This window comes from Gallus gallus, chromosome 15 (assembly GCF_016699485.2).
Source record: "Gallus gallus isolate bGalGal1 chromosome 15, bGalGal1.mat.broiler.GRCg7b, whole genome shotgun sequence".
Classification (NCBI taxonomy): domain Eukaryota; kingdom Metazoa; phylum Chordata; class Aves; order Galliformes; family Phasianidae; genus Gallus; species Gallus gallus.
The window spans coordinates 1,765,245-1,786,999 of NC_052546.1; the positions used below are offsets into that span (position 1 = coordinate 1,765,245).

The following is a 21,755-nucleotide window of genomic DNA, read 5'->3' on the forward strand; positions in this document are numbered from 1 at the left end:
CCTTCAAATGCGGTAATAATTAATGAGTCTGTGTCAGAAAATGAATAAAAGATGGCTCAGATGCTTCACTGTTCAGGGCTGACCTTTAGCTGAGTCTACTGTATTAATATATTCTTGTGTTGTCAGACTCAAAGAGCTAACTGCCTTATGAATTATTTATCAACACAAAAAGTCTTAACCAGAAACAGTGTTAACATTAATTTCTAACCCTCTGTGTCACAGCAAAGCCTGCCTGCACTGCATAATTGAATTTTAGTTTTAGACAAGCAATCAAAGCACAAGTCGCTGTTGTTGTAAGTGTGGCTGCCTATGATAGCAAGAGGAACGGCTGCTCTTTTTGCACATCTGGCGCATTACAGGCAGTTCAGGTTTCTGTGAGCAATAAGCCTGACTGGAGACAAATGCGGAACGTGTTTGCAGCAATTAAAAGCACTGGGGCTCCCCCCTCCCAGAACAATTCTGGATGCTCAACTATTCAGAATCCTGCAACTGGCATTTCTATTTGGGGCTGCCATGGAAGTGTGCCATGCCTCCTCTGCTTTCAGCATGCCAAGGGGTCGCCTGACGCACCGCGACCAGTGGGGATGAGGCTGGGAAGGCTGCCCAGAGGCTCTGGTCCTTGGTTCTGCTCTCCCACCCACCTCTCTCAGACAAGAGCCCAGTGACCTCTTGCCGTGCTATGGGTACTCTCCAAAGGCACAAGCTCATGCAAAGCCACCACTCACAGCTTTACAGAAGCAGGTTTCAACTGCTATTCTCAGTCAATTTTGAACAATTATCACAAGTTAGGCTTGATTTGCTCACATGAACCTTATGAGGACCTAAGACAAGGGTTCAGTAGAGCTCAAGGGTTGTATTCCCAATTGCTCTCTCCAGAAGTCTTGGGAAATTACGCAATAGGTAACTCTGGCTGGACCCTGAGATGTAACTCAACCTTCGCAGGAGGGAAGCACCTGTAACAGCCTGGGAGAGTACAGCTGCCTCTGTTCTTGGCCCCAGCACAGTCAGCACTGACCTGGTAATCTATTTTCAGTTCACACTCAGTGGTTGAGGTCTGTTCGTCCCTAAAGAAACAGCTCAGAGATTATCATCAGAGCATAAGAGGGCCTTATAGAAATGAGAAGTGGCTTTAGGCTCCAAATCCTGGAACAACTCAGCCCAACAGCAGCAGCTTTGGAAGCTTTCTCCCTCTGTTCTCAGAATCAACAAGGGCAGGGAGAGAAGCATTAAATCCCTTTGGTCCTTACCCATCTAAGTGAAGGAAGGAGATGGAAACAGTTCAGCCTAACAAAGAGATTTTCTGTCTTTTCCAGGGAGCTTTAACCCAGAGGCTGAATGAGAACCAAGAGAGCCCAGAATGGGGAAAGGCTCCAGAAAAACTCAGGTCTGAGCAGAGATGATGGAGGAAAGCTCAGGCACAGGACTGCTGCCATGGAGAGAAGGACAGAGCCTGTGGAGGACAAAAGCTGTAGCTCCTTCAATTACTTCAAGGCAGAGCCACTGGGAAGTCCTGACCCCAGAGCCACAAATCCTGCTGGGAACATGGGATCCAAGCCCAGACCTGTGAGCTGCATGTACATCCAGAGGGAGACATGCAAGCTGTGCTCTTACAGAGCTGCCAGCAGCACAGGGATGCTTCCTTCACATTAACAGAAACGGGGTACCTTAATCCCCAGAAGGCTCTAAAAACTTTAAAAAGGACTGCCACCACCTCCAAAGCAAGGAATGATGTTACCCCTTCCTAACGACTGGCTCAGTAATCAAGCGGCCCGCCCTGCCGGGAGCTGTGTGCATCACACCTTTGCTACAAGAGAGCAAATGACTACGAATGTTTCGGTGTGAGCTGAAAAGTGCTGAGCTTTGCGGGTGTGATTCTGGGTTTTCCATTCAAGACTGCCAGCCAACTTTCAGTGGAAAACAAGACACGACATTTTTCAACACTCTGCTAACTCTTCTTAAGGCTGATCTTTCATAGGCACTGGGATCTTCAGAGCATATTTTTTTCTGTAGTTGTTTTTATTTTTACTCTGGAGCCCATGATGGAATATATCAGTCCTTGCCAAACCAGATACTTTTCTTTGGCAGCCGTTTGCATATTAAATCTAAAATTGTTTGCTGTGACACAGTGAAAAGCAATTCTTGAAAGCCACTTCACATCCTTCCTGCAAGATCTCACTAGCACCTCCGTAAGTCACACCAACCTGCCTTTTGGAGCCCTGATAACCTGGCAAGGTCGGCTCTTCCTCGTGCTGTTGGAGTTCAGAGCAGCAGCGATGATGGAAGGTCTGGAAGATACTCACTTCTGCAGTAAATCCATACGACAGCTCAGGTCTCCCTTCAATTTGGTATTTATTAGATTTTTTCCCCAAACGCAGCAGAAGATGGTGACAGCTCGTTCCCAACTGCGCACGCCTGCTCCCGAGCTATGGAAAATGACTCCATAGGCCAACTGGAAGCCAAAGAGCCTACACACGAGCCAAAGAAATGAGGCTGGAGGATGACTGATGCGCTGGGGCCGACTCCTGGCCCCGCCGAGAGGGCATCCACCCATGGCAAATGGATAAACCCATCTCCTTGGGTTTCGGCCGCTCCCCAGCAGCGCCCTGTCCCCGTCCCACGCATCCCACACTCATCGGTCGCGTAAAGCATGTTACAGTTGTTTTGTTGTTGTTTTTTTAATCTTCCACTTCAATATACCAGACTAAGCTAGTAAAAAAATGAGACGGTCATGCTCTTTTAAAATAACAAAACACCCACCCTGGCAGTTATGACATAACCCGGCAGATTTTTCTTGTTACTTTGCTGTTTTAAGTGCCTCCCTCAATGTGAATCCAATTACCCAGGCCTTTGTTTTCTCTAACAAAGGGACTGTGTTTTGGGCTCCGTCTCATCTGGCTTTAATCACCTCTCGTGAGGGGAGCCCGCTAACGGCCACCTTGGGATACCTTTTATGACAGATTTGGGAAGGCGCATGAAAGCAGGACGGGGCTGAAGAAAGAGCAGACGAAGTGGAACCCCCCCCTTCTCTCGGTTGGTTTTCGACAAGTGCATACGCTTTCCACAGCGCTCCAGTAAACCTGAGTCTGACTTACCCCTACGCACGGATGGAAATGATTTTCTAGCGGCTATTTTGTTGGACTGAACCATGGCCTATTTTAGAAGTCTCCAAAGTCTTCTGAAAGAAGGAAGGAAAAAAGCCCAGCTCTGGATCTTCCCTGGCCCATGTGGCTGCAAATTACCGCTTTACTACTCCGCACGCCTCTTCCAGTTGGCCGGCGCGCACGGCCGTGTTTTCTTTTCCCTTTCAGGCCCTACTCCATAACAGATTTTTCCTCATAAAACTTACAACTGGTGCAGCTCTTCTCGAGTTTGAAAAGAAATGGTTTTAGAAATCAGAAGGACTCAATTAATGCGACTGAGCACAACAGATCCTTCGAGCAACGCAAGGAAAGAGAATTTCCTCCGCAAGTGACAGGAATTCTGTTCTCTCCCTTTCATTGCAGGAGGCTGCAGCGATTGCCCAAGTCACACTTTAAAAGTAATCATTTCAATACCAGACTAGTAAACAAAGTCTTATTCCACTCTGAAAAGTTGCATTTAAAAGGGAAAACCCTTCCCCAAAGCATTCTTTCCCTCTTAATTGCAGCATAAAAGACCATCAAACATACTGTTAGCATTATTTTCTCACTGTTGCATGTAAAATTTACAGTGCAATTCCCATTGTATTCAATAACCAGTACAAGAACTAGAGCTGAGCGTAGAGAAGTTTGTTTTAATCACATATTAATCTCAATTGTTCTGTTTTTCTTTGGTTTATTTATTTTTCACAGGACCACAAGCAGGCTACAATGGTTCCCAAATGCCCAATGGCAAAAAGTAGTGAAGGGTTCTGGGCTAAGCTGCTTCCCTGCATGGGGCGAGGACGGAAACCTGCCAGTTTTCCCCCTCAACATGTTGGTAACCCACAGCAAAAGCCCCACAGCCATAAGTAGCCTTCTGAAGATGGATCACATGGGTCAAAGGCTCCTGGTTGCTGGAGCACTGGCTCTCAGTAGTAGAAATCTGTCCAGTCTTTACAGCAGTCACAGGCGCTGCCAGAAGCCCCAGGAAATTGTAAAACGAGGCCAATGCTCAATGAGGAGCACCAGTCTCATCACCCTGCCTCGTTCCCAGCATGGCAGCCTGGCCAGGACCTTCCTGCCCCTCCAGCCCCCCAGCAGGGCGGCCGCACGCTGCTCCTTGCAGCGATCTACCCAGCCCTACCTTCAAACAGCTCTTCACATTGACCTCACAGCAGATCTGTGCCCTGGTTTGCCTCTGGGTTGGAACAGTCATTTTAGATCAATACAACCACTTGTAAAACATGGGGGAATTTTTGCTTTGGGACAGCTTATTCGTGGTTCCTTTTTTGGTCTGAAAACAATGCACAGACCTCTACCAGACACAGCACTGCACTGACAACCCCACACAAATCACAAGAGCTACTGTGTTAGGCTAATGTGGGCAATGACCCAGGCAACATGATTTACCAGTACAGTAACTATCATACATTTCATGTTGATTTACTAAGTCCTTGCATGAGTGCCGTGACTAAAACTTGCCCTGGATGTTGCAGGAGAGCTCAAGACAGAACTGGTGTGACCTGCTAGGAGTACGCAGGCTGCAGAGTGGGGCAGGAGCACAGACAGGCTCAGCCATGGGAACCCCCCTCCTTTCGACCCAGACATTTGCCCCAGAGCATGCAAAAACACAGACTGTAGGAATGGAATCAAATGCAGAAACAGGATTGCCCTGTTGGCTGGCAGAAATGTACAGGAGTTGTGGTACATCCAGAATATTGCAATCAAAACCATAAATGTGCAAAGCTTGAAATCAGTACTGAAGATTTCTGTAGCTGAGAAACATTCACTTACTGACAGAGGACGGGTGCTGCCAATGGCTGCAGCAGCCACGATGCCTCAACCAAGGCTTCAGGAGAGACTAAGCTGCTGGGGCCTATTATTATTATTATTTACTATGACAAAAGCTGATCCCCTAAGCCTCAATGGATTAGCTTCAATTTTAAAAGTTTTAGCCTCTATTCTTTATAAATATATTTTCAGGGGAGGGGGAAATAATACCAATCCACAGGACAAAGCCCCTGGGATGCCACGGCTTTGCTGGCTGCAGGGACCTGTAAGACTGTTACAAATGTTCCTACGTATCACAGATTTCTGGTTTTGCCCCAACCCCTTGTGCTTATAGAGCATCTGTAGGCAGTGGTATTTTTATTTTCACTTACAGCCTGTATATCCCTTCCACTAATTGCTACATAAAGAGCAGACTTCCAGTCCCAAAATATCAGCTTCACTGAAGAACTCTATACTTGGTACTAAAACCAATCTCTTACATCAGTTGGACAGTAGAATCAAAGAGGTTATGTGTTTTTTTTTTCCTTTCCTTAAAATACAGGAAGATCAATGCATTTTTTCTGTAAAGCAATAATCGGACTAACTCTCACCATGAGAAATTAAGAACATTAATCATATTTCAGGCAAATATTTCCATACAGTCTATTAATATACCCCAGTCAGATTGGGAAGGCACAAGACCAGCAATAACTGAGACTCCCAGCTCAGCTAAAAGCAGCCTTTTAAGACTTACTGTGGTTCCAGATGTTTTGCACAGCTATTTATTTAGCTTGTAAACAAGCCACCAAAAACATTCCACATAATGATGGGAGAACCGCAATTACATTGTTGTGGGGATTTACAAAGAGCTCGGCATACTTTTGTGATTTAGAGAAGAGAAATCTCTCATTCTTTCTGAGAGCTGATTTCCAGATTTATGTCTGTGCTGCGAAGCGCCCTGGGAATCATTAGGATGGTGACAAAGAAAAGTGATTTTCTTTATTAAAGGAGGAACGAGGGAGGGGAGGGTGACATAAGAGAAGCCTCCTAGCTCTCCTCCCTGCAACAGATTTCTTTTGTCCTTGTAGGGGACTTTACCTTAAGTCAAACGATGATCAGGTAGCATCGACACTCTTTTGTTTCCTTTCTTTGCTATTTATTCCCAGCAAAGTGGTGGAACAGCAGCACTCCAACACCCCAGCTCCAAGCCCCACGTTCTGCCATACCAAGCCCTGCTGGAGCACGGGCACAGCCACGCTCCGGGGGATTCTGGGATGGGGGGAAGCGGGATGGAAGCCCCAGAGCCTTTCCTTGCACGTGCCCACCAAGCAGCAGGTAGTGACATGTTCTTCAGCTGATCAACAGTGCAGTCATCACCTCCGGAGGTGTTCAAGAATTGTGGAGACGTGGCACTGAGGGATGCAGTCAGTAGGGATGGGGGGTGGGTTGGGGTTGGACTGGAGAACCTCAGAGGTCTTTCCTGACCTGAATGACTCTGTGATCCCATGAATACAAGCTAACCAGCCCATGCTAACTGGGTTCAGCCTTCACCTCCAAGCATGGCCTTCAGCCCTGCAAGGAGGCACTCTAGTTAATTTTAAGGCCTTACTGTGCTTCTGTGGCATAAAAACACAGTCATAAATTCCACGAGGAAGAAAGAACACCTGAGAACCAACCCTACATTTTCAGGACTCCACATATTTGCTGCTTTCATTCACAGTCAACCCAATGGCAGGATATGCAACTTGTAGTGAACTGAGGAATCAGATGGTCACCATGCAGGGCACTGCCAGCCCCGTGCTGCCAGGGACTGCGAGGACAGAGCCCTGCTCCCAGCACGCACCATGCAGGTTGACCCCGAGCCTGCACTGGGAGATCCTGAGTGCACCATAAATTCATGGAGAGGTGACATCACCATCGTAATGCCTTGGGAGAGAGCAATGAGAGGCCCTAAACCTGATTGCTTTTCATCTGTGTATGTGCTTAAGGACTGTAAAATAAATTAATGGGGAAATCTAAAGCATAATGATAAGGATCCCCCACTGAACAGGTGTTTTTTCCATCCATGAAATTACAAGTTGCCAAAAAAAGACACGGGCCCAGCTCAGCTTTATTTCAGTCTCAGCTCCTTCCATTAAAATAATAACAGGCTTTATGTTCGTAGAGCTGTAATTAAACAAGTGCTTTGGAAGGAAGACCTAGGGCTTGTGGTACTGGGAATCAAAGGCAAGCCACAGCAACCGGCTCACATCGGCCGTGCCCACTCCTCCTCCCTCGCTCTGCCTCCTGGTGGGACTGCCTAGCCCAGGCTCTCATTTCACACTGCCGGGTCTATTGTCTTTTTTCCCAGCCTTTTTAATGGAGAACGTGTAATTTCTGGAGTACATTTAAATTCTAGTCAGACGGTATAGTCTAGAAATAAACTAGAAGTCAAGTAGATCTTCCAGGGGCTCCGCAGACAGCCTGTTCCTCCGTCCTGCCCAGACATTTGCTACCCGTATCTGACAGGGACAACTCACAGAACTGCATGGCACCAACCATCCTTCCAGCCACTCTGAGTGTCAGCAATGAATTCTGCTCCAAAACATGTAACATAATGTATGGTGTGAAAAAAGAGAAAACCCACGAGTGCTGTCGCTGCATATTTATGATATAAAATAAGCATTAGCATATGGGAGAACTCTAAAGGGAAAACAGAGCACAGTTTCATCCAAATTTAGAACAATTGAATCAGCTTTAGAATCTAGGACTTCCAAGAGAAATATGCATTTTTACTATGTCACAAGTCAGTTAACCTGTCTGTAACCCCTTCGAATGAGAGATCTATCTCCAGTATGCACGACAGGGCAACTGTAAAGCTAAAGATGCAGCCTAACTTATGGCTTCTAGTTTTAAAACATCATTTAGGAAAGAAGGTAAGGAAGATTTTCTGACTCCTCTGTCCATCCACTTTTCTAAGCAGTGGAATATAATTCTGGAGCATCAATACAACGCTGAGGAAGAACACAGGATGCTGAGCACACTGAAGCCCTGCCTATTGGGAGCCAGCAGTGACTGATAACCCAGTAGCATGAACAGGCTTTTCCAGCCACTGGGTCCACAGAGGCTGATTTCTGTCCAGACGCTGCCAAGTAGACACCAAAGTCCTTTTTAATCCAAAGCACACAATGGCTGGCCAGAGCAGGAGCGCCAAGGAAGGCAGAAGTGACCCAGACTTCAGTGGGATGTGAGCCCCAGCTGCTGCCCCATCTCTTTGATGGTGCAGCCACAGCGTGCCCAGAGAATTACTGCATGCTAGAAATAAACTATCTGCTGGTATTTCCTTAAAGATACGCTGCATGAATAATTCCCCCCTCTTACTGTATCTTAACTGTTGTCCAAAATGTTTCATAACAGATATCTACATGCAAATGTAATGTTTGGGTTTTATCTTTCAGCTTCAAGATTAGGCTTCAAATTCAAATGGAAGGGTTGCGTTCCAAACTTCAAGAAGTGAGGTATAAATAGCAGGGAGTTAATTAGCAGTGTGCTGATAGGTGCCGGCACCACAAAGACAGCGCTCCTGTGTTTGTGCCTTAGCATGAAAACTCTTCTACTGCAACAGAGCACCACAACTGCTACCAGCCCTTCAGAGCAAGGCGGGCCATATTTATGAGAACAGCAATAGGACACGTTAAGTGACAGTCCCAAGTGTTGATAAATGCTCAATATCACGGGAGAAAAGGCAGCCTCAGGAGACTGGCTTTGAATGCAGCAGTGCTGTGTGTGAGCTTCACCCGTGGCGTGCAGTGCAGAAACACGGGGCACAGCACCGCTGGGAGCAGAGCAGGAGAGCTGCACCCGCTCTGCCATTAATGTTGTCTTTGTCAATAAAAAGTTGAAGATAGCTGGAAGCTCAGGGTACACTCACGCTGGAATTTATAGGTGTCTCAGAGACAGCTGCATGATATACAGTTCAAGGGGAAGGCCACAATTAGCTTATCTTCCTGGATTACTTTATTGAAGGAAGGAGGTGATAAGTGGTGTTTAGAAAGTGGGAAGCAACAAAGTCTGTCTTTGGAACCACGCGATAAGCACAGGTAAGTGTAGCTACACAGACAGACCTGTTTGTGGAGGGAGGGTCCCCTGGAGAGCGTGGCTCCAGGGTCGGGCAGGGGCTGATGGCATTTATCTCCTGCCATCGTGTCTCGCAGCTGCAGGATGACTGCTCCTCTCTGTGCCGTCCATGATACTGCCTTACTCTCTTGGGAGGGTGATACAAACAGCACAGACATGTGCTGCTGTTCTGGTGCCCACAGAGGGAATCTGTTAGAGCCTTAATACCACGATAACAGCACAACGTACAAACAAAAGCACATCAGTCACGCCATATAATTATTATAAAGTTACTCACGTATCGCTCCCAACAAGAACCACAACACATTCTGCAGACAGCGGCAGCGTCCAGCCTTGCTTTATCAATTCCATCACTGCGCTGCATTGAAATGCTGCCTATCTATCTACATATGGAAGTGCACTGTAATGCAGGGCTACCGGCAGCAGGTTTAGGGCTGCAGTCCAGATCCCACACCACAAACAAGGGGAGGAAGCTGCTCTCATGGCTTGGGAGTACTGAAGGGAGGAATCTTTGTGGGGAGATACATACTTCAGCATGCAAAGCAGGTATTTCTGTGTTGCTTAACACTAAGCCACTTCCCTGTCCACACGAAGATAATTATTCTGCTTTCATGAAGAGCTGATCCCTCACAGACCGAGCCTGAGTTTAGAGAGCTTTGAACAATGTGGCACACGTTTTGCCTGGATGCCTTATGAGAACGTTTAACCACCTAGCAAGAGAAAAACATGCTGTATCGTCAGTCTCCACGCGACGGATTAAACTGGATTTGCTTTTGCTTCCGCATGCCTTGTTTTTCTTTCAAACAAGACTGGAGGTGCTGGAAGAACACAACGAGCTCATCCCATTTATCTGTTCCCAAGCTGCGCTCAGCAGGAAGCCCAACACGGCTGCTCCAGACCTACAGAAGGGCCTGGCTGTTTGCTCCAGCTCCATCGCTCTGTGCAATAACAAACTGCCTGGGTACCTCACCTCTTCCATAACCTTTCCCGAGAAAGCTTTTTACTGAGATCTCAATGGTAGATAAAGTGAGAAAAGGATAAAGCTAACAGCCGCTAACTTTTCGAGAAAATCATTGTACCATCATTTTCAGCACAGGAAAGGTCAGGATTAAGCCGGCAGGGCTTCAAATGCAAGAGCTGATGTGGTTAAACATTATCATCAAGGGACGATGGCAGGGAGGAAGGTCTGTGCCCTGAGAAGAGCAGTACTGCATTCCTGACCTCATCCCCAGCTGCACCCAGGCTGTCCCTGCTGAGCATCTCCCTTAGGGTAAAGGGGCAGAAGTAAGGCAACCCCACGTCTCTTCGTTTAACCCTACCTTCCTAACAACAGACCACACGTATGAACAAATCCCCATGTCCCTAGAACAGGATTAATCTTACCATCCCTCCTCTGAACCTCATTCAGTCACGTTTGTAAATGCTTTGTCTCATTGCCCAGGAAGGTAAGGAAGGGAACAGGATTCTTAAGACCTACTCCCAGCACTGACAATTTTGGGTTGTTTTTTCCACAAAGCAGCACTGGCAGAAATCTCTCTCTGCTCATGTGAAACTTAGGGGAGGAGTAAATGAATTGCTCTTTTATCACGTCTTATTAACAATGCTCAGTATATAACCCATTCTTCAAATTACGCTCTGTAAAACAGTCAGATAATCATATTACAAGGTGAATGGAAGAGGAGAGTGGCACCATTAGTACCTGTCACTGCACGACAAGCAGATGTACGCACGCATAACACGTTTGTTTCTCAACCAGTACTTTACAACTGTATTTTAGAGCTTCATATTTCACTGAGTAACACTGTGAGCTGCAATAACACACTGTGACGTTATTCATATTGCTGTCGCAAATGAAAACTACAGTTCTTAAATATTTTAAGAAAAATTCAGCTACAGCATTGCTATAGTATTTCTTCAGCCTCCCGCCCCATTTACTACAGCACAAGGGAGGCAGCAGGGCAGTGGGGAGGAAAGGAACTCTGAAGGTCGCACGGCGGCAGCGGCATCACAGAAGAAAGCACATCCAGACCTATGAAAAAGAAATTCTAGAAGCTGGAATAAAATATCCTCACCTTTCACTGATAAACAAGCATCAAGCACATCTACATAATATGTATTAGGCAGCTTTATTTTTATCACAGGGCTCTTCAAGCTGAATGCACAAACCACTTCCACTTTGCTGTCATGATTTATTTTCTCACCCCGAGACCTCCAGTGAAAGGGAGTCCTGTATCTGGAGGCTGGCAAGCTGCGGCCCTACTTATTTCCTGCTACAGCACACTGCAGGGGTGATACTTTGCTTCTCCATGCAGGAGATCCAGAATGAGCTTTGCAACTCTGCAGTCTCTTCTATCACCCCTACCCCCGGATTCCTCCATTGGATCAGCCATGGCAGCACCACCTGCTCTCGGGCTCTCTGTGGGGAGGTGGGAGGAAGGCCACGCAGGGATGTCCCCTCCTGGTATTTCTGCTGTGGCTGTGAGGAGCTCAGCCATGCACAGCCCGGCTCGCACAGAGCCACGTTACCCTGAGGCACGGTGAGGGGATGCAGGCAGACCTCACGTGTTGGCTGAGAGCTTTTCTGAGTGTGTGACAGCACAGCCCGCAGTGCGTAAGCAAAGAACTCGGTGATGTGATTTCTCACCTACGTGCTGAGAACACCTGGCCTCGACTGGATGGGCAAGTACACCAACATGAATGCACGCACACACACACATACACGCGCAGGCAGGTTGGGGATGGAGAACTATGTGGAGTTCTGCTGTTTTTCTAAATCACTGCCAAACCTCCTTAAGAAGTAGCCAGTAAGGCAAGTCAGCTAATCAGTCCGCAGCCAGTATTAAGTCTAAAACAATCTCCAGCTGAAATGTGATTAATCCATGCATGACAGCTTAAAGGTCAAAGCTAGAATGCAGAGCTTCTTGACTGCAAAGAAAGAACTGACTTATTTTTATCTCTTCTTTAAAAATTACAGCAGCCATGAAGTGGCTCAAGGAGCAGAGTAATGAACGTCATAAACCTGCCTCATAAAAATGGCATTCATGCAGTAATACAGCAGGTCAGATGAGCAGGGAACATTTCATTAAAAATTCCCCTTCTTGCCTACCCAAGAGAGACTTAAAACTAATCATATAAAATGGCTGAGTGACACCATTAACGAGCATTAATATTTTAAAGCTTTAATAGTACAACAGAGCTAGGCTGTTATATCAAAATTATACAACCTTATTAGACAGTGCACTTGGCTGCATTGTACTTGAATTGTCAGCACCCCGGGCTGGAGATGCGGAGGTGGCCGGGAAGCAGAGCTGCTGCTGGTCTGCACTGAGAGCCACGGCTGCGTGCCGGGCAGTCCTGGAGGAAGCAGCAGACCTACCCTGCAGCAGGGGACAGAGAGCTTCACTGTGAGCAAGAAGGAAAGGCTGCTTTTGGGAAGATGCTGATGTTAGAAGACACTGACTGGAGTTTGAATGCTTGCAATCTGGATTACAATTTCATATAAGATCAGCCCATCTGTGCGGGTAGGAGAACGTGTTCTGGGCTTACTTACAGCAGCGAGATGTGACAGAAGTGGAGAGAGCAGAGAGAGTAGGATATGCACATCTCCGTAAGAGTAAAAGCAAAAGGAAATGCCACCCGTGTTCCACTCCCGTGCACAGCTATGGATCTGGCCAACCAGCTCAGCTCAGAGCTATGCTGGGGGTGACCTGCAGCAGTCCCACACAGCTCAGCCCTGCACTTCACAGACAGCCATCTCCAGCCTCACCTCAACTCCTTGTGGCCAAAGGAACCCTCAGCCACACCTCCCGGTGAAGTGCGTGGACTGGAGGAGGACATACTGACAAACACAAAGCCACGCGTTCATCACTCCCTACACGAGCAGTGTGGGTCCCATCCAAACCCCAACGCCTACAAAATGTTTGCTGCCTTGCAACCCTTTGAGAATTGGAATGGTTGCTGCTCTTCTCCGCGGCGTTGTGCTTCTCAGCACACACAGAGCCAGTGACAAGCAGCACTCCTCCCCTTCTAAACTTTAACGATTTGTAGGACAGTAATTAACCGACTCTGACAATAATGTCGACTGTAGACTGCAACCTTAGCAGGCATCTTACTCCAGGAACATCTGAAAGCTCAGCAAAGTTATCATTTAAGAGAACCTCTTAATTACTCTGGCATTATAATGAATGTTTCTCATAGGCACCCAGCTGTTTTGTTTCCTCTTGTACAGAGGCAGAGAAATGAATTGCTCAACAACAGGCTGAGTGATAAGACACTAGTATTCTTAAGATTGAAGAGATAATGTTGATAACTGTGAGCTATTTCCCTCTCCCTAAATGCTATAATTTTAGTGAGCAATTTAGGAAGGGATTTCTCAGATGAGAGGAGTGGTAGGAGTTGGCTGAGTATTGGTTACTTAGACAATGTTTATAGTAAATTGATGCTATGATCTTCAGGAAGAAAAGAGATGCAAGGAAACTGCAGTAATCCAGTACTTGACAGTCTCGTCTTTGTTAAATACCACACGAAAATCTCATCAGCACTGCTTTCTGCATTTCCTAAGCAAGGAAGGAGAAAGAACTGTGAACGGCCCACATCCACAAACGCCATTCGGTGCAGCTCAGCAGTCCCCCTGGCGCTGCACAGCAGCTGAGATTACCAGCTCTGCACTTTGTTGAAGGGATCACATGGAATGCATTGGTGCCTGGGGTCATGCATCACAGCAGTACAAAGCAGCCAAAGGGCCGTGCCAGGCACACCTCCAGAAGAGAGAAGGCAATCAAAGCATGAAATGGACAGCAGCGAAGGTTGGTTGGAACTTTGAAGCGAGTGCATTTGGTATCGTGTTATCAGCGGACACCTGCGGGAGCCTCACTCCATTCTGCTCCTTCACTCACTCAGAACAAACAAGTGGTTTGGCACACACATATCATGCTGCAGAACGGCTGTGTTCTGTTCCCAGATCACAAGCATTAATATCAGTCTAAAGACCAGCTGGCTGGGTTATACGTTTTCAGTTCGATACACCGATTTTAAAACATTACAGTAGTGATGCATCACTGTGACGTACGAGCAGGCACTGCAGGGAGAGAAGAGCAGAATCCATCACTGTGTGCCTTACAACTCTGACACTGCACAAAGACCACGGGCAGCAGCAGCCCTTCCTGAATCCCAATGACATACCCAACTGGAGAGAGTCAAACAGCAAAAACAATGGGGGAGCTGAAGCAAGCTGCCCATGCCTCATTGTGGAATGGGGTGAAGAAGATGGCCTTGACAGCAAAAGCCATGCCAGTGCTGGACCGGAGGCCAGTTGTCATTGAAACACGCTGGGAATAGCTACAACTACCAATATGCTGACTGCTGCAGATGACAGAAAAAGGGAAATATTAAGGCTGTTATTTTAGCTTGCATACAATGGAAAAAATAAGGAAGTTTGCCAAGTCAATGAAAGTTCAGAGTGACTGTTAGTGGCTGCAAGAGTCCTGCACCCTTCCCAGGGACGCAGCTGCACAGGTGCTGCTTTGGCTGTCGGCAGCCAGGCTGCATGCACACTGCACAGCGAACCCCGTGGCTGCAAAGGGAGGAACTTAGCAATCTGTTTTGTCTCTATTTTCCTTGAACATTTGAAATTTAGATCTGACCTGCCTGTAAATAACCTTCCTTACAGTTAGAAAAGAAAGTATCAGGCAAAACAGAACTTCTCATTTATGCCTGTTTTAGGATTCAGATTCTCCTGGGATTCTCATACTTGGTTACACAAGCAAGCTGCAAAAGCGAAGAGAAGCCACTGCAAAGCAAGCTGACAGTAGTTCCACTCAAACGTCAAAAGAAACATAATTGATAGGACTGTTTGGAAGCACACAGGCTGAGAAGTATCTCTGACAACTGAAACTGTGCTAGAAATACGCCGTAATTTGCCAGATAGGGTTTACAACCCATAATCATTTCAGAAGTTCCTCTCTTTCAATAGTGTAGCTTGATTGAAAATTAATACGAGACCTGCAGGGAGCAAGCATCCATTATTAGCAGCACGTAAGTGTAGGGTAATTGCCACAAAGCAGGTGCACGGTGGCTCTGAACTGCGAGATGGTATGAGGGAGGTGGGACACCTGAACTCAGCAACCACTGCACCATGCCTGCCTCCAGCAGGGCCGTGCCAGGCTCACTCTGTGTTACTGAGGTGTTTGGGAAGCAGCTGATTCTCACCCTTCCCTGTACCTCTACCCCTCAGCAGAATACAGACAAAATGGCAAGTAAGAAAGAGAGAAAAGTGGTGTAATCGTTACGGATGGGAGTGTTGAAAGAAATCAGCACTGAGCTGCTCACTTGCCCAGATAATTACTGAGGATGCAGAAGCCCCTTCCTGGCTGGTTCCTACGAGGCAGCAGCACTATATCAATCAAGCCAGACAGAACGAGCCTGTCCTTCCCACTCAGAAAGGATTTTGCATTTCCAAGTGTGTTGCTCCAGTTTAATGAAACCAGCGACTGCAAGCTCCCATGCAGCACTCCAGCTCTGTGCAAGGACACGCAGAGCCTTCCAGCCTTTTACACAATGTATTTCTTTATCTAATAAATCAAGTCAGGCCTTTTTGAGTGAAGCATCACTCCTCGTGAAGGAGTGAGGAACCGCCTCATTTGACAGCGCAGGGAAGGGGAAAAAACCTAATGGGGGAGCAGGCTTCATTTCAAGGTGACACTAAGCAGAGGAGAGGAGAGGCAGCGGATTGGTATGCTGCGAGATCCACGCAGGCGTTGGACATGAGATTCCTCTGAATTGAGGGAGTCTCACTCCATTAATTCAAAAACCGATTGAGGTGGAGGGAAAGTAGAGCAATATGCATTATGTATTTGTTACAAAACTATTGTGTCAAAGCAATATTTAGTGGTAAATTATGGCGCTATCAGGAGGAGGATGCCACATACATAAATCAATTTGTCTCCTCTGCTGGCAGGAGTGTGACAAAAAGATAAGAGCTCATCAGTGCCATTACTTCACCGGGCGGCAGGAGAAGGGATGAGGGGGTGGGAAGAGCTGCACGGAGAGCGCGGGGCTGCCGGCAGGAAGGGAAGGCAGCGGCCAGACCTTATCTCCAAGTTAAAACAAAGAAACCCAACCCCTGCTAGGGAGAGGCTGCTCGGCCCAAACAAAGTTGTCTCTTCCCCACAGGGAGGGAAGGGGAGGACGGGGACCGACTACTCATTCGTACTCATTTATTTTTCTAAAGACAGCTTGAAAAATTGATAAAGGTTGGAACAATAATATTTTCTGTGGCAGAGAAGTATAAAAAAAAAAAAAAAGTAAGAGTTTAGCAGAATAAAGGGAAGTACAAATAGCGCCGTGCTAAATGGTAATTATGCCTTTATGGAAATATCCTGTTAATTACTAGGTCATTTTTTGTTTTACAATTGAGTTGTCAATTTGCAGTTAATTCAGGCCATGCCAGTCTAATAGCTATTTACAGATCACACAATTGCCTAGATGGGAGGAGCGTGTGGCCTCTGGGCACCAGATGCCATTTTGGGAGTGCTGGAGGTAAAGAATCGCTGAACAAATGCGGCCATCAGCAGGAAGGCATCTCCGGCAGCGGGGTGTGCAGGAACAATAACCACAGTGAGCACAACAGGGCAGAGGCTCTTCCCCCAGCTCAGCGCTCGCTGCACCGTAATAGGATGGAACAGTGCGCTGGAGGCACTATTAAATAAAATCATAATTATCCCTCTCTTGTAGCAACACCAAGCAGTTCTGTTGGCTCTTCCCAGGCTGTAAGATATCTAAACCCAGAAACTCAAAAGCACTAAAAACTACCCAAACACCAGCGCCATCAATGCCACTGGATTTGGGGTGCCTCCATTTAGCCCCTCTCCGTGGAGAAGGGCATGGGGGTCTTCACGTGAGCCTGTGAGGTGACAGCATCCCTACCTTGGTGCAGGTGTTCACAGCGGGGCAAGGGGCACAGCGTGGAACAGGGACATTTAAGATGAAGCCAGAGCAGCCTTCAGCAAACATCTGGGTGAACATGACTAAGCTGGCAATACAAGGGACCGGACACAACTTGGTTCATACAGACACCTCTTCAGATCTCATGAGGTGCTGCGATACGTATTACAAGTTCACGTTCTGGCTTTGCTTGGCTAAACGGAGGAAGGCAACCTGTTCTTAGCAATGCATTGAGACCATGACATGAAAAGCCTTGCAAGCTGTTCCAGTCTTAGCTTAGTCCAGAGCCCATCATCAGCTGCCCATAATAACTGCAAATGGAAGCAATGAAGGGCAAAGAGGAAAATACAAAATACACAAAATAGCATATAAGAAACAACTCAAACACATTAGAAGGCACTTTATGAAATTATCAGTTTGCGACAGTATAAACAATTTTAAGTCAATTTATAAAAAAAAAATTCCCAGAAGGCAATCAAGTAAATCAGGTAATTATATCCTGTAAAGGGAGATAACATCAGGAAAATTAGAAACACTTCTTCACATAAATCAGAGGAAGGAAAGCCTTCACACTTCATTTACTCATTATCACACGTGATGTGTTTCCTTGCAGGAGATGGGGAGCTGGCACAGTTAGCTGCCAGGTGCCCCGGATATTGTCTGTGCTTGTGGAGTGGCTGGAGGTCAGCTTACACAGCGCTGTCAGTCAACAAAACACAGAAAATGTGGCAAACAGATGATGGAGTAAAGTGACAGGAAGGAATCACATAAGAACAGGGCTAATGCTGTGACTGCTGGCATTGGGAGAGGTTGAAATGGGGCCTTTCTCAGATAGAACTGAAGATGCCCACAGCTTTGGAAGAGGTTGGGATCTCAGACCTGGGTTGGGTTTCAATGAGCTCATCCATGTGTCACTGCAGCAATCCCAGTGACTATTTCCAGCAAAACCAGAAGTTGTGTCTCTAAAGGCATGAGGAACCCTACAACTTTCTCTGCTTTCCTGTCCAGAAGCTTAGGCTGTTCACCACCACAGCCAAAGGCATCCCAAAGTCTTGCCCTGGAGTAGCCACCAAAGGATGGACCACTGGCTGACTTTAAGGCAACACGTTTCCAGCACGGATCTATTTGTGATGTGCGTTTAGCATCATATTTATGTATCATAACCTTATCTGCCTTAGGATGAGATCCTCATCAGCAGATTTCTGATTTCATTCCAGCTGCTGCCGGTAACACCTGCGGTGTGTCATTTTGCTCCCTCTATATGTAGTCAATTACGGCACTCGTCAGCGTCTTTTAGTGATAGTAGCTGTGGGGAATTATTGCTTCTCTTTTCACCAGAAAAAAGGAAGAACACCAATGTCACAGAGCTACACAGCACTCCACTCAGACAAGCTGCTAAGTATCTATTTAAAGTTAGGCACGTGCTTAAATTTCATTAAAATTAACAGGACTTAAAGAAAATGCCTTGAGCTAAGCATGCTTTAAGTGCTTTGTTGAACAAGAATGTACTTAAGCAAATGCTTAAATGCTTTCCTGAATTGGTGTCAGACTTATATTAAATCGGGGTCCTCACTGTTTTTTATTCCAGTGTGCCACGAGACATACAGAAGAGATGGTGTTTAACCAAACCTTCCATCCTTTCCTTAGGATACGTACGAGCTGTCCTATTTCCACTGCAAGTAAAATATATATCAAACGTCAGCGTGGAACCGCTGGTTACCAAAGCATCCCTGAGACACGGCAGATAAGCCTTTTAGTAGTTAATATTCGTCCCCAGCCGCATCCCTACTTTATAGATTATCATTTCTCTTTAATAAAGGAAAACCCTAAATCCCGCAGCTTCAGATGGAGACAGATTTTCATTTATTTGGTTGCAAGAAACCAAATTAAGAAAATTACTTTCTAACTAATTTTATAGTGCTAAAGAACATCTGATGATATGCTGGGGAAAAGCTTCAAGCTTTCTGGATGAAGCCATTAAGACATGAGTAATAATTGGAAATTTACTGCGAATAAATCTTGATGAAATTAAACTGCATTTAAGTATGTTCTATAAAAACCAGGTCAAATGGCAAATGACGAATGCCCTCTGTCACTCAGTGCAAGGAAAGGTATTGCATAAAAGCAGAATAATTACTTCCTCCCAGCACTAAGCACAGGTAAGTCTTCTTTTTCCTGTGCATAAGAAACCCCAGCATAAAAGAACCAACTCCGGTCTGCTGTACAAAGAAACCAAAATTCACATGCATTCCCACACCGCTGTGCATTAATAGTGACCATACTTTCAGATAATGGGTACTTGCAGTACAAATTATAACCCAGTCGCTTTGGGTTTTAAAGTGGTATTTATGAAGGTGAAAGTCTCCATACTGGAATCACTGGTAAAATTCCTGCCTGACTTCCACAGAGCTAAGATCTCACCAGCACTGGCGAAGAATTAATACTGTGAGACAAATACTCTGAGCTCAAGAGGAAGATCTCCTCTAAAGAGAACAAAAAATTAAAAACAAATCAAAGGACCAAAAGATAATTCAGTCGTGAGCCATCGCCCTTCTACAGGCTTTGCCACAGTGCAATGAAACAACAGAAAAGTATAAATGTGATAATCAAGTGTTTTTCTAAGTTCATCATTTCAGCGCATGGGGCAGATTTTTCACTGGTGAAAGATGACAGACTGCTGAAATCAATAGAGCTGTGACAATTCACTCCAGCAGAAGGTCTGGCCCATCGGTTTCCGAAATTCAAGCAGGATTGGAGGAAGAAGGCATAAATTTACAAGCAAAAAAGACAGAGAGGAAATGAACCGTCCTGACCATCGCACTTCCCAAGTCACAGACCAGAGAGCACAGCCCAGAGTAAGGCAGTGGGCAAGAAACTGCCCTTCTTCACTTACTTTGCTCCTTATTCCTAATGGGAGTGGAAGGAGAATAAGCAAACCAGGATGAGACTTGCTATGTAGAGATACAGTCAAGGCAACACATTTGGACCGAGTCATTTTGGCAGGGCAGTGCTGGAGCCAAAAGCAGCACAGGGCACAGCCTGCACTGCCAGCCAATGCTTCTGAGCTCTCCTCACACTGCTCCCTTCCTCAACAGGTGTGAGGTACCTACAGAATTCACCCCAATGTCCCTTGTGCAACACAAAACAAAAATAATGTAATTTTGGATGAAAGGCAACGGTACTTCCTGAGGAAAGCACTGGGAAGAAGGAAGGTTTCTTTTGTGCTGCTCTGAACAGAAGCATATCATCCTTTTATGAGATTACGAAGCAAATATCTGCTAACAGGTATGTATTAACTACAGCTCATTTTTCCTTCACAATATGTTGCATTTACCACCATGTGGTTAAAAACAAAAACCCCGCTGATCCCTTTCAAGTAACATTTGTGATGTTTCCTGCTGCTCCTGTTTGCCCCATCACACCTTGCCACGCAGCAGGGAGATGTGCCTTGGGAGGCATTCAGCAGCCCCATGGATGCTGCCCCAAAGCCCTCCAGCCCCACAAGCTCAGGGCTGCCCAGAGCCACAACACTGTGTTGTAATCAAGAGGAAAGCAGACAGGACTTGATGTTACCAACCAGCCCAACAGACCGTCAGGACTTACCACGTGTCTCTGCTACTGATCTATACTTTCTGGTTCGCAGGAAGGTAACTGTACCTGGCATATGCACAATCCATCTCTGATAATGCACAGAGCAATTGGCTCACGATGCTTCTTTCTCCGTATCTTTCTATCTCTGCCCATCTCCAGCTCCTTCTCTAAGCCTTCCTGTCAGACCATTGTATTTCTTATATTTATTTGCCATGAGTACACCATTGGCAGGCATTGTTAATTTTAAGGCACCGAGAAGAGAGAGCTCTCTGCTGCCTGAATTGTCGGTAGGATTTCTTGGCTGAATGTGGGTATTTAAAAAACATATTTCAGAGCATCAAATGCTAGAAGAGAGAAAAATGAGTTACCTGGAAAGACTCTGCAGAGGGCTCCGAGTAGACTGATTTAAGTAACATCTGCTCGTGAGGAGACCACAGCTCTTTGAGGAAAAGGCGGAGAGCAGCAGCCAAGTCTGCGAGCTGCACATTATACCCCTCTGAATACAGACAGGTTTGTGGAAACAGAACATGCTGTTAGTGCAGCTATTTGACAGCCTCTGAGAACACCTGCTAACGAGGGTGAACTTTATTTATTTATTTTTAAAGAAACTTGTCTTTATGACTGCTGCTATCCAAAGTGGGATTCTGGGATTCAGTTTGAGAACTATTATTGAGTGCTGCACACATACCGGGGCTCTCCCTGGAAGGTCGGCTCTCAGCAGAAGTGGGAACCAGCTATAGCACTGCTCCCACAGCTACTCCAAAGTACAGTGCATGTACTGGGTATAAATCAGGTCTTGGAACAGAAATCACCATCCCAATAGACAAACAGGGCTGCTGCTCCCTGGACTGAACTACCCAACTCTTGCCTTGCTTCCTGTAAAGGCTGAGGCTTGCAGCTTCCTGGAATACACAGCTCCAGCAGAAAATGGCTCCTGCTTCAGAGTGCAGCATGCCTTGGTGGCATCAAACAGCAGCGCTCGCTTCCTTCTGCCCAAGCATTCATCAGCACCGACCACCAACAGAGCCGGTCACAGTCTGTTTGTTGTCTTGCAAGGAGTCAGCAGCAGGACGTCACCTTTACTCTCCAGGATAAGTTTCCTCTCCCATCTGGCCTCTGCTACATCTTCAGAGAGAAGATTTCATTTACAGGCTGTTTGCCACAAAGGAAGGAAGCTGTCTGCTCCCTCTCTTCTCTGCGGGGATGATGATGCAGCAC

The 21,755-nt window shown here is 46.4% G+C and overlaps 1 protein-coding gene across 42 annotated transcripts in view; it reads right to left on the reverse strand.

The window, feature by feature from the left end:
* Positions 1–21,755, reverse strand: part of FBRSL1 (fibrosin like 1) — a 419,446-nt gene that overhangs the window by 190,174 nt on the left and 207,517 nt on the right. The window lies entirely within an intron of this gene.